Source organism: Ptychodera flava, unplaced genomic scaffold, assembly GCF_041260155.1.
Source record: "Ptychodera flava strain L36383 unplaced genomic scaffold, AS_Pfla_20210202 Scaffold_31__1_contigs__length_3010019_pilon, whole genome shotgun sequence".
Classification (NCBI taxonomy): Eukaryota; Metazoa; Hemichordata; class Enteropneusta; family Ptychoderidae; genus Ptychodera; species Ptychodera flava.
In genome coordinates this window covers 1402510-1414595 of record NW_027248353.1, presented here as the reverse complement: position 1 = coordinate 1414595, position 12086 = coordinate 1402510, and the positions used below count along the sequence as shown (strand labels likewise).

Here is a 12086-nt window from a genome sequence, read left to right as displayed (position 1 = left end):
TTTATGACTTTTTGCATAAACAAAGCCTCTATTTTTACCCAACTATTACCAGTGTTTTATTATCGTTTCGTACATAACTGACGAATTCCATGTTATTTAAGGATATTTCGATGACGTTTTCAACAAAATTGCTAAATTTATCGACATGTGTTCGGCAACTTGACATGTCACACTCCATTGGGTCACGGAAGTGTTCCACAACGTTAAACAAAATGGCGACCAATATTACCTACAGCTACTCTCCTTGTATTTCACGCCATCTGCCTATCTGCTCTGTTTTCACACCCACGTCTTGTAAAATATAGTAGCATACACGTGATACTTTGCATAGAGAATCTTTTCCAGGTTGGAACAATATTTTCAAGTGTTTAATCAAGCCACTGCATCATCTGTCTTAAATTTTATAGGCCAGTTATAGATACTTTAAATACGGCCAAGTCAAAATGAGAAATATAACATTTACCTGTGCCACAGCCTTTTACCGATCTGATTGCTGACTGTTGAAATGTTGTCAGTACTGTCCTCACCTATATCCTGAATAAGGAGGTTGGATATCCAGGTGCCGGAAGGAAAAACAGACGTCGGGTCTTACAAACGAATACAAACGCATTGAGCGAAAACACTTCAAAGGGTTAATGTGTGTCAAAATTGTGCAAACAAACGCTAGGTGTTCAGTACTATAACTTTGTAAACGTTTATGAGGTCATAGGTTCACTCAAAATCTAAAACGTCGCACCTTTAAAATCCGGTGATTTGAATTCCTAGGATATGTAAGGTTTTCCAAACAAACCTTTGTATTCATGCCAAGATTATCGAGGACGATTTCAAAACGTATTAATCTCGAATGGGAATTGAGATAATTTTTTAGCGACTGGACACCACACTTCACTTAGTGTAAATGTCAACCAGTCCGACTGATAAAGTAATGATTAACGATTCATACCAGGCGCCAATGTTAACACAGACGTGAGCCTTATGTCGCATTATATCGGCATGCCACATCTATTTTTTAAATTCACAGACCAGATATGAATTCTTTAAATATGGCCCATCAAAAATGAGACATGATAACATTTACCTATTCCTTCGATTGCTTGCTGTTGAAATGTTATTACTAGTTTCCACATTTGTATCCTAAATAGGGAGTTGTAATATCCTGACACGGACAGATTAAACTAGACGTCTGGTAATAAAGATATCTACAAACGAAGTGAACGAAAAGTCTTCAACTGATAGATGTGCATCACAAGTGAGTAAACAAATGCAAGGCGCTCAGTATTATAACGGTGAAAACATTATGACGTGATTAGTCACACAAAATCTAAGACATGTGTGGTATTCTAAAAAAGTTAATATTTATTCAATGCTTATCAAACTAGATTTTCAAAACAATTCAGGCCCGAACCAGAATTGATAATGTTTATCAATGAGGCACAACACTTCATTAAGCATGCATGGCAACCAGTCGTCCATTTTTGCGACGGTTTAAGGTAATAACTAACAACTGGCACCCGTCGTTAATGGTAACACTGACATGCGTCCTATATATGTCTCATTATAGCCGCACAAGTTGCACATGATGTCATGTCTTCTAAAACGATAGTAATAATAATGTGCTTGCAGATAGACTAGTCCCTGAAATGACACCTTCGCAAGTTTAATTTGTAAAGCTTCTGACATCCGTGACAAACTGTGAAACCTCAGCCGCTAAAGAAACTATATTAACTCGGTACCAATATTACTTGATACATGTTTAGAAATCAAACTATACCAAAGGTTACTTAAATAGTTGGAAAGAGATTGAGAAGGTTCATAAATGAAAGCTGACAGGCATATCCAGTCCGTTCCGAATTATAGATTTATCCCCAATTTTGATTGTTTGCATCAGCCTAGGGTGCCTTGAAATATCTGTGTTACTCAGACGTCAACGGATGCGGAATTATGTTTACATTAATAACTTAACTATTATGGCCCTACCTATCTACGGACTGAGAAGGTTCGAACGATCAATAAACTCGTGTAATGGGTCACCCAAAGCCGTATGTGTATGCATTTCCACGCTACCTAAATGCAAATTTAAAGCTTAGGGAGGTGTAACCATCAATCAGTTTGCAACACATTGGTTTGTCTTGATGACTTGCATTCAAATTTCCAAACAGCCATACAAGAATGCACAGGTCTTTGAAACCATCACGTCATTTTCATTGAATGGCTTGTAAGCAGATATGTCTGAGTAAACTATCTTATCACGCGTCCCCTGCGGTACGACATGGCCTTACGTGCCCACTCAGCCGTACACCCGCTTCCAGGTTGATCTGTCAAACAACATGAAGTCAATATGAAGCTCACATTAATAACAAGTCGATACGATGCTTCATTTGCAAGATTCAAAATGACTGCTCAATTATTAATATTATAGTTTTTAAAATGTCATAATCCAACATCTTTGCCCCATGAAGGCCTTGCTAAAGAATTAAGATTGCTGAGCAAAGGTATACCAAGTAGAATTTGTGGTGTCCACGCGTGAGTCCTGCTATAATTCACGGTTCTATGCGTCTAATGGATATAATGTCGCAGGTTAAAATCATTTCATGGAATCAGTGGAAACCATATAGCCAAGGCAATTCTTGTACAAAGTAGATTTGGAATAATCTCGGCAAAGAATGAAGAGTAAAACATGTGGTATGGAATATTGTGATTTACACATCGCCACTACAATCAAACGCCTCTCTGTTTTAATTTCTAACATAGCAGAGCATGTACACAATACGGACCATAATTGTTTGCCAGTGATTCTCTGTGTGTCAAAATTGACGGTGCCTGGTGTGAGGTTCTAATCAATGGACTCCATTCATTAGGATCTGAGCACCGCGATAAACTTGTTTACTTCATAGAAGGGCTGTATATCGACATTTCCTTTTAAAGTTGATTCTAAAATGTCATTCAGATTAGCGGGAGCGGCCCAAAAAAGATAATCCGCCGCTCTACAGGTTATCAGGCGAGTTTTTTTTTGTGTGTGTGTGAAATGCAGGGCAAGGTACTACAACTGAAGTCTACCAACGACAACTTTACTGACAATCTCAAAACACATGTTAGACCAAGTTTTCAGGCAGTGAATTGCATTCACAGGCGCTCCTTAGCTGGGTAGTCTGCTAAGTAGATCGATTTTCGGATCGATCTATTGATCCCGTAGTCGATATGCCCGCCACTGCAACCTAAATACTCACAAGGTGTGCAACACAATCATTCAAAAAACACACCACCCGATTTGTCAACTGGCCGTGCGCTCGCACAAAACATTCAGAACTACACTCCCATATACCTAGTTGGATCACAAATTTAACCATCTCCTCGAAAATCACGCCAATGAACGTGTTACTCGCATCATCTTGAAGAAATCGGCCGTGTTTTGAGACCAAGCGCAGTGAAATGTGGCCTGCAGAACGATTCTACCATATGATGTAATTTATTCCACTACTGATTGGCTAATCAACGGCAAAAAACGAAGGTCATGGCAAGACGTCACTGGTTTAAGTATAGTTGAACCAATCAGCAGTGGAAAAAATGACGTCATATGGTAGAATCGTTCTGCAGGCCACATTTCACTGCGCTTGGTCTCAAAACACGGCCGATTTCTTCAAGATGATGCGAGTAACACCTTCATTGGCGTGATTTTCGAGGAGATGGTTAAATTTGTGATCCAACTAGGTATAGGGAGTGTAGTTCTGAATGTTTTGTGCGAGCGCACGGCCAGTTGACAAATCGGGTGGTGTGTTTTTTGAGTGATTGTGTTGCACACCTTGTGAGTATTTAGGTTGCAGTGGCGGCATATCGACTACGGAATCAATAGATCGATCCGAAAATCGATCTACTTAGCAGACTACCCAGCTAAGGAGTGCCTGTGATTGCATTCTCTGGATAAAAGAGCATGGTATCATAAAACTATCCGTTGATTTTTCTACTAACATTTATGACGTCAATTCTGTTCCCTGTTAGATGATAAACCCTTATACAACACTATACACACATACTGGTTATGATATTCACAATAGTTTTTGACCAAGAGGACATAACTTTTTACGAACAACAATATTTGTTCAAATGCTTTGGAAAAATTTGAAAAATTATTGTATTGATCTAAAAAGTTATTGACATTATATTATATCTAGCAACAAAAATTGACTTTTCAGCCAAATGGTCGATTTCAACCAATGTAACAATGTGTACCTTTTTAATAGCGTTGTGTATTTTTCATCTGTGTCCAAAATTAGATATATGTGCATGTAATTTCTAGAACACTGATCTGTCACATGGACATGTAACAAATGACTGGACGTGCTGCAGTGACCCTATTTGGTGTCATTCACCTGGTATTTCTTGTATTGCTGGTACATGCATGTCTGAGCTGTCAACTGTAACATAAAAAGGTGATAATTCCTGGTAGTTGAGTGTGAAAATGCCATTCCTGAGAGTTCAGTGTACTGTGAGTAATCATATATAGCACTCATATAGTCAATGCTGGAAGTGCCGTTGTCATTCATGTACAGATCACTGTATATGAGCTCATCGATGTTCCGGCTCTGGTAACACTCTACACAGTGTTCTGCATGGTTTTGAAAAACAGAAGGGATATAATTTACATAAGAATGTATTCTTTTGTAAAGTTATTATTAATATATTATTAAATTTCTCCAAAACAAGGGGTTGCCCAACTCCAAAAACCCCGTTGTGGAGAACCGGAAGTAACAGCAATATCATATGCATCTTGGCAGTTGTAAAGCAGATTGACACACCAATAGAATTAGAGACATTGCTCGCTCAATGGCATTTTAAATTATAACATGTATGCAGGGACTTTCAATGCCCAGTAATCGCTGTAACTTAGTCCCCTTGTGATTATTTGTTCAGTCAGTCTTGGCGGTTGTCATGGTCACTCACACAGCAGTTACTTGAGAGAGGTGTCGTAGGAGGACAAGGTTGAGATGATATGTCAACAAACTATGTACTGCTATATGATGAGTAGATTACAGCTTACTGTTGTATAACATTGATGGAAGTCAAGTGCATAGTACTCTGATCACAGGTTGTCATGTTTGTTCTGTGTAGGGGACAAGGAAAGGAGAGTTGGAATTGGTGAAATATGATGAATTCTAAGTGGAAGATATTGATTTAGATCAATGTGTTATGTTCAGGAGAAATATAAATGTTTCTATGATATGCCAAACTGCATATTCCCAAAAGATTACCATTTTTTGTACATTGTACAACTTGTGTTACAGTATTTACATACTCTATCGTGTCCCACTTCCCACGTTTCAAATAATAGGGAGATATAATATTTGACATCCAAGATCCAAAACCAATCTATGTGGATAAAATTGAAGTTATATCAAACTTTTAATTGTAAGTTTTTCTTATGTGGCACATCTGAAGTACATGTAGCTGTTTATTATTGTGAGGCTTTGTGTATAGTCAAGCACACGTAGGTCTTTTTAAACTCATTATTTACAGCTAATTATTTCCTTCTTGTTCTACAGGTGATAAAGATGGTAGTAAAGTAACCACAGTGGTAGCAACTCCAGGGTCTGGTCCTGACAGGACACAAGAGGTCTCTTACACCGACACAAAAGCTATAGGTAATGGGTCTTTCGGGGTTGTATATCAAGCTAAATTATGTGATTCAGGTGAACTTGTGGCTATCAAGAAAGTCTTGCAAGATAAAAGGTTCAAAGTAAGTACCTGTACACTGCTATCTACATGTCCGTACAATGTTTTAGACCATCTCATAGGTATTTGCTGCTGTCCAGTATTCAGTTCAGATTTTTATAGTGAAAAACCAGATAACTTGTTATAGCGCCCTCACAGTTGATAGTGCAATACTGAATGACAAAGCAACAGCCAGCAAACTGCGTTTGCTTACAGAAACAGAAACCTTTTTGCATTAAAAGAACACTTTAAAAAGCATTTGATAAATACTTGTAGTTGCATTCTCAGTTCATGGAGTTGCCAAAATACCTCATCACCTTTTCCCCCAGATATGTTTTATGTACGTGTATGTGATGTAGGCACACATAATTGAACATATACTTTACATTTCTTTTCATTTCTATTCCAGAACCGAGAACTTCAGATAATGCGAAGATTGGATCACTGTAATATTGTTAGACTTAGATTTTTCTTCTATTCCAGTGGTGAAAAGGTGAGTGCAGTGTCACAATGTACATGTGTATATCTGTCCACCCACAGAACTCACATTTTGTATCTCTACTGGATGTCTCTTCCAAGTTATGTCACCCCCTCCTGTTGAAGTACATAGCAAAACCAGTCAGGCCCTGCTACTTTGATAAATTCACTGGAGTAATGGCTACCAATGAAAGACAAAGAACTACATGTTTCTTTTATCAGTCACTCTGACAATGCAGTAATAGTAGCCAACCCACGGTCACTATGAGCAAATTTATCATCCATTATTATCCTTTAAAATACCTTGGAAGCTGGTCCCATCTGCAGACTGTGATGTTAGCAGCAAACCACTTACCTGCTTAGCTAACACCTGATGACAAAATTCAGAGGGGGCTATTGTAAAGTAATTGAAGCAGTCTGAAGTAACTCCAATACACACTTTCCTTCCAAAATGGTTTACATTGTAAGCCGTTGTGGAAGGAAAAGGTGTATATTTGTAAGTTCCAACAGAAAACGTTTGAAATTGGTCAAATGATATTACATTGACAAACTGTCTTTGTGCTTTCCTAGTTCTAATGATAGTGGTTTCTTTCCTTCACTTTGCAGAAAGATGAAGTATATTTGAACTTAGTTTTGGACTATGTGCCAGAAACGGTTTACCGAGTAGCACGACATTATAGCAAAAATAAACAGACTATACCTATATTATATGTCAAGGTGAGTGAAGACAGGATGTTCAAATATTTGGCATTTTATAGCAGGACAGGCCTTGTGTATGCTGATATAGATGAAACTCTCTTGTAGAGACAAAGTGGGGAAAATTGTTACATACCGTAATAACTATTAAAAGTACTGTTTCCTGAAAGTGACCATTGATAATTATAACAACAAGCACAGGGCAAACAAACTCTTGTTTGATCTCATACCCAACCACCTGCTATTAACAAAAATGGTGAGATGCCAAAATTTGAGGGAGCAGAAATATGATAGTAACTTCCTCAATATGAAGAAATGCAGATATACTTTCATCACCAATGCTATACTGAAAACCGTATTCTGTTTGTTTGTTTTTTCTCTGCAGTTATACATGTATCAATTATTTCGGAGTTTAGCTTACATACATTCATTAGGTATTTGTCATCGAGATATCAAACCACAAAATCTCCTACTGGATCCGGAATCTGCGGTACTTAAACTTTGCGACTTTGGAAGGTAAGGGGCTGGCTATCACATAAACATTACCTACTGTGACACTACTGATAACTATATTTGATTCAGAGATAAAAAACATTCATTGAATCTACTGATAGCTGATATTCGATTCAGAGAAAAAAAAAAACAGAGAACCGTACCTTTATCAGGGGATCCATATTTTCAGATCATACATCATCGGGAAAACCTAATGTTTATGCCAGTTATTTCTGTATAGTTTACCGTGGAAGACCTGCTTCATACACAGCAAGAAAACTACATTTAGATTTCTGTACATGCCTGTAACAGGGTCTGATCAGTACCTGTAACAGTCCCTGAGAAATAAACTTTGTTACAGGATCTGTATAATCCATCAGATATCAGGGTGTGTATGAACAAGTCTGTATCAGGTCTGGTATTAAATAAATGTATACAGTGATGTAATTTCTGAGTTAATCCATTGCTGTAACCACATGACTGAAATAGTTGTGTACAAACAGTGGTGTGTCAAGTAGTGAATTCACAGGGCCTGTTACAGGATCTCAAAAGGGTGTATATTTTCAGAAAAATGGGCCAGTTTTGATGACAGAAATGAATACAGGCATAATTTTAAAAAATTAATGACCCTGTTGCAGGTCTGTGTTCACATTGCTGTGTACAGTCCTGTAAATACAGTGATGGGACAGGCAGAAATTTCAGGCCCTGTCACATCACTGTGACTACAGCACTGTATATAGCCATGTCATCACACCACTGGCCACAGACCTGTACATCACAGCAATGGGACGTCTTTGCTGACACAAACATGTCTACCACAGGGTTGTGTCAGAGTCTGTACAGGGCTTGTCACAGAGGTGTATGATTTTATGCTGTGTATATGCTCTGCCTTCAATGATGGTCTCTGCGTGGATCACAAACCAATTCAAACGTTGTTCCCAGCTTACTATTTTGTTAGCGAAGTCTTCTTTTAATGTAATTTTGCCATTTTTTTACAGATTTTTTGTTTTTAATCAAACATAATATTTGCTTTCATCTTTCAGTGCAAAGCTGTTAGTACGGGGTGAACCTAATGTGTCTTATATTTGTTCGCGGTACTACCGTGCTCCAGAACTCATATTCGGTGCTACTGACTACACATCAAATATTGGTAAGTGTAACATGGTCAGTAATGAGGTTCAGTAGAATTCTGGAATTCTAAATCATTCCTTGAATATCCAACAAAAATTGAATTTGCCCACTGAGAATTCCCTGCAATGGGTTATTTTCATATAATTGTATGTTATCTTTTGATATGAAGGCCCGTCAGCTGCAGATGTTGGCATTATTTTCATGAATTTAGATTCACATCAATCTAGTGAGATAGATTTAGTTACATAAGGAGTTGTGTTTTAACTCCTAGTTGGGACTGCATGTGTAAGTTTCAATAAGATCGGTAAGAAATGCTGCTACACTTTAATATGCATGCTCAAATGTGAATATGCGAAAAACATCTGAACTTGGTGCATATACCTATTGGAATCGTAAAAGACACAACACAGTGTCATTCACTGAAACATAGAACTGGCTGTCCTCTATCAGATATTGTAATTTGTCATAACCACACTTCTTATGCTTTGCATCATCAGATGTATGGTCAGCAGGATGCGTTTTAGCCGAGCTGTTACTAGGGCAACCCATTTTCCCTGGTGACAGCGGAGTAGACCAATTGGTTGAAATCATCAAAGTTCTGGGCACACCATCACGGGAACAAATACGAGAGATGAACCCAAATTACCAAGAATTCAAATTCCCACAGATTAAACCTCATCCATGGCCAAAGGTGAGTAAAGTGTATTGACTCAAGACTTGTATGGAAAACGTACAAGTGTGTGTAATCATCCCAACACGCCAACAGAATTAATCATTTTGGCCGTGACAGGGCGCTATACCATGGTGCGTATTAAAATCTGTGCTAGAACAGCTCATGATGTTTACTTGCATGGTTCCATGTCCCTTTGAAAAGTGAATGAAAACAACAAAGATAATGTGTCTACATGATTGCAACCTGTACATTTGCAGGTCTTTCGTCCTCGGACGCCGCCCGAGGCAATAAGTCTGTGTGGCCGACTGCTGGAATACACACCATCAGCAAGGATAACGCCAATGGAGGCATGTGCACACGCATTCTTCGATGAACTAAGGGATCCTAGCACAAGACTACCTAGCGGCAGAGATTTACCCCATTGTTCAGTTTCACACAACAAGGTAAGGGACTCTGTGCACTTGAAATGCAGACATCATGTGTATATGTACTCTCATCTTGTCTCATGCTGCATTTCTACCGCTGGCCACGCTGCTATAAAAAAAAATCAAAAATAATCGTGAGCAGCACATCCAGCAGTAGGAATGCAACAGGGGGGACCAGACTATATATAACCCAGCAGTGAAAGTTAGTCTGGTGAAGGCATTGATCTTGAAATGTCCCCAACAATTGGAAATCAAAAAAGTGGGACTGTTTCACATGTAAAAGAGAGTTTGTTCGTTCATTGCTGATAAAGGAACGTGCAATTTTAATGATGTGATAAGCTTGTGAGTTGATGACAACCTCTTGGACTTCCCAGGATTTGGCATATTGCTGGAGTTTTTGAATGTGGATTTTTTGCCCAAGACCAATCATTCTGAGACATGACAAAGAACTGCTAACTCTAGTAAAGCTGTATGATAGAAACACATGCATGTCCCTTAGAAAGACTATCTAATATGAGTCCTTCAGACTACCAAATATTGAAAACATTTGCATACCCCTGTGTGGCAGAAATACTGTTTAGAAGTAACTCACGTATGGTAATACTCTTTCTTTCATTTCAGAATTGTCTATTCAGCCATCACTGAATTCAATCCTAGTACCACCACATGCACAGCACCATGTCCAAGGCTCACTTCCAAGCAGCGGTTCCGCACCAGAAGCTGCCAATACCTCATCGGCTGGGGACGTATCGTCAGCGGGCGCCACCGCTGCACCGACAGGGACAAATTAACCATGTGCTGGAAGAACTTGTGCAGGAACTTTTTATTTCCATTGAATCACATGACACAAAAGTGTGAGAAAAAAAAGACTTGTGCATTCAACGGACCTATTATGTATTCTTATAATCGCTACAATTGACTATAAAAAGAGAGAAAGAACTTTGAAAAAGGCTCCCTAGGGTGACGAGGAAAATATATGAAGTCTCCCTAGAAAAACTGACAATGAACTCATCTGTAGATAAAATCTAGCAAAAAATATGAGAAAAAAAACTTGTATTTTACTTGAGAACCGAACTGTACTAGAATTTTAGGGGAGCTTAGCAAAAACTGTCGTACGTTGAATCGGTAGCTTCTAGTTCTTTGTGGGATCTGTGTATGATAGTTCTTATTTCTTGACTCCAGTCATTTTGTTGTAAGAGTCCTCTTTACTCCACACCAATCTTTGTGTAGTATGACAGCCTGCTTCGGCCTATTCCCTCTGTTCAGGTTAAATACAAGTTTTCAGCTGCTGTATTATTTTAAAAGAATTATTGCTCACATGAAAAAAAAATCTTTCCTTTTTTTGACAGTTACAATGACAGGGCTTTTTTTAAGTATGGTTCTGTACTTTTATTTTTAAGTAGCACATCATATATGCCTTTTATGTTGTCATTGGAACAGGTAATGTGAACTGTGAAATGTCTTTTGTCGTCAATGTTACATTTTTGGTTACGTTAGACCATGTAATATACAGCGTTGGGTAACATGTAGCAATATTTTTGTGACATTTGGTATGACAAAAAAAATGAGGACAGATAAAGCAAACTGTGGCAGAATTTCGTTTTCTTTTGTTTATGTTCACATGAAAGAGTATTTCACAGTTCATTTGGTTTTTGCAGTGTGACGTCACAGTGTTCAACAATGCTGCAATCCAACCAGTCTGAGTCACAGTTGCAGCTGTAAAATCCTCAGCTATGAGAAACGCCTCGGCCCCTGCTTCAGTGGAATGGACCGCACCCAGGCATACAAATTTCTGATGGGCTACTTTCAAATAGGGGTGGGCAGGTGTAAATTGGTGGGGATGGTAATAAGTGTGATAGTTGTACATTTTTTCGTGCGCTAGTTTATACAATGATCAAAAATATGTGACACAAGGCCGTGTTTAGTGTATCATAGAACCTAATGCAGAATTTATTTTCATTTATTTTTCACTTTCACGCCGTGGAAAATTCAGGGAAATTGTCTATTGAAGTCTGGAGTCCGGAGTTAGAATCTGTCCTCTCGGTGGGGTTCCTCTCTTTCCGTTCACAAAATATACCCCCTGCCTGTCTTTTAATTGGAGGAGAGAAACAACCAACTCTCTTCTATATTCCCTGTTTTTAGACCAAATATTAGAAATCGTGGGTTTTTAATAATAATTATTCTCTTTTAAATTGACTGTGTACAGTGAGAAAAAATTAGGAAGACTAAACAGCATGTAGAAATAATTCAGTTGTTTAATACTTGGGATTTGCCAGAAGGCTTGGATAGATCCAACTGTGATGTTGATATCCCCTGTGAATTGACCCCTGACCTCTTTCTGTTTATTCAGTGTATTTAGAGTAGCAGTGAGATCTTTCTTTCCTCGCAGTTTTATGTTTCAAGGAAAAAAGTACAACAGTGCATTAAATAGTCGTAACTATGTACCACTGTAAATGGACTCTTGCTTGAATTTCTGTATGTAATGT

At 38.3% G+C, this 12086-nt stretch overlaps 1 pseudogene; it reads left to right on the top strand.

Moving 5' to 3' along the window:
* The first annotated feature begins 5558 nt into the window (after positions 1-5558).
* Positions 5559-10569, top strand: LOC139127411 (glycogen synthase kinase-3 beta-like; annotated as a pseudogene).
* Positions 10570-12086: the final 1517 nt, after the last annotated feature.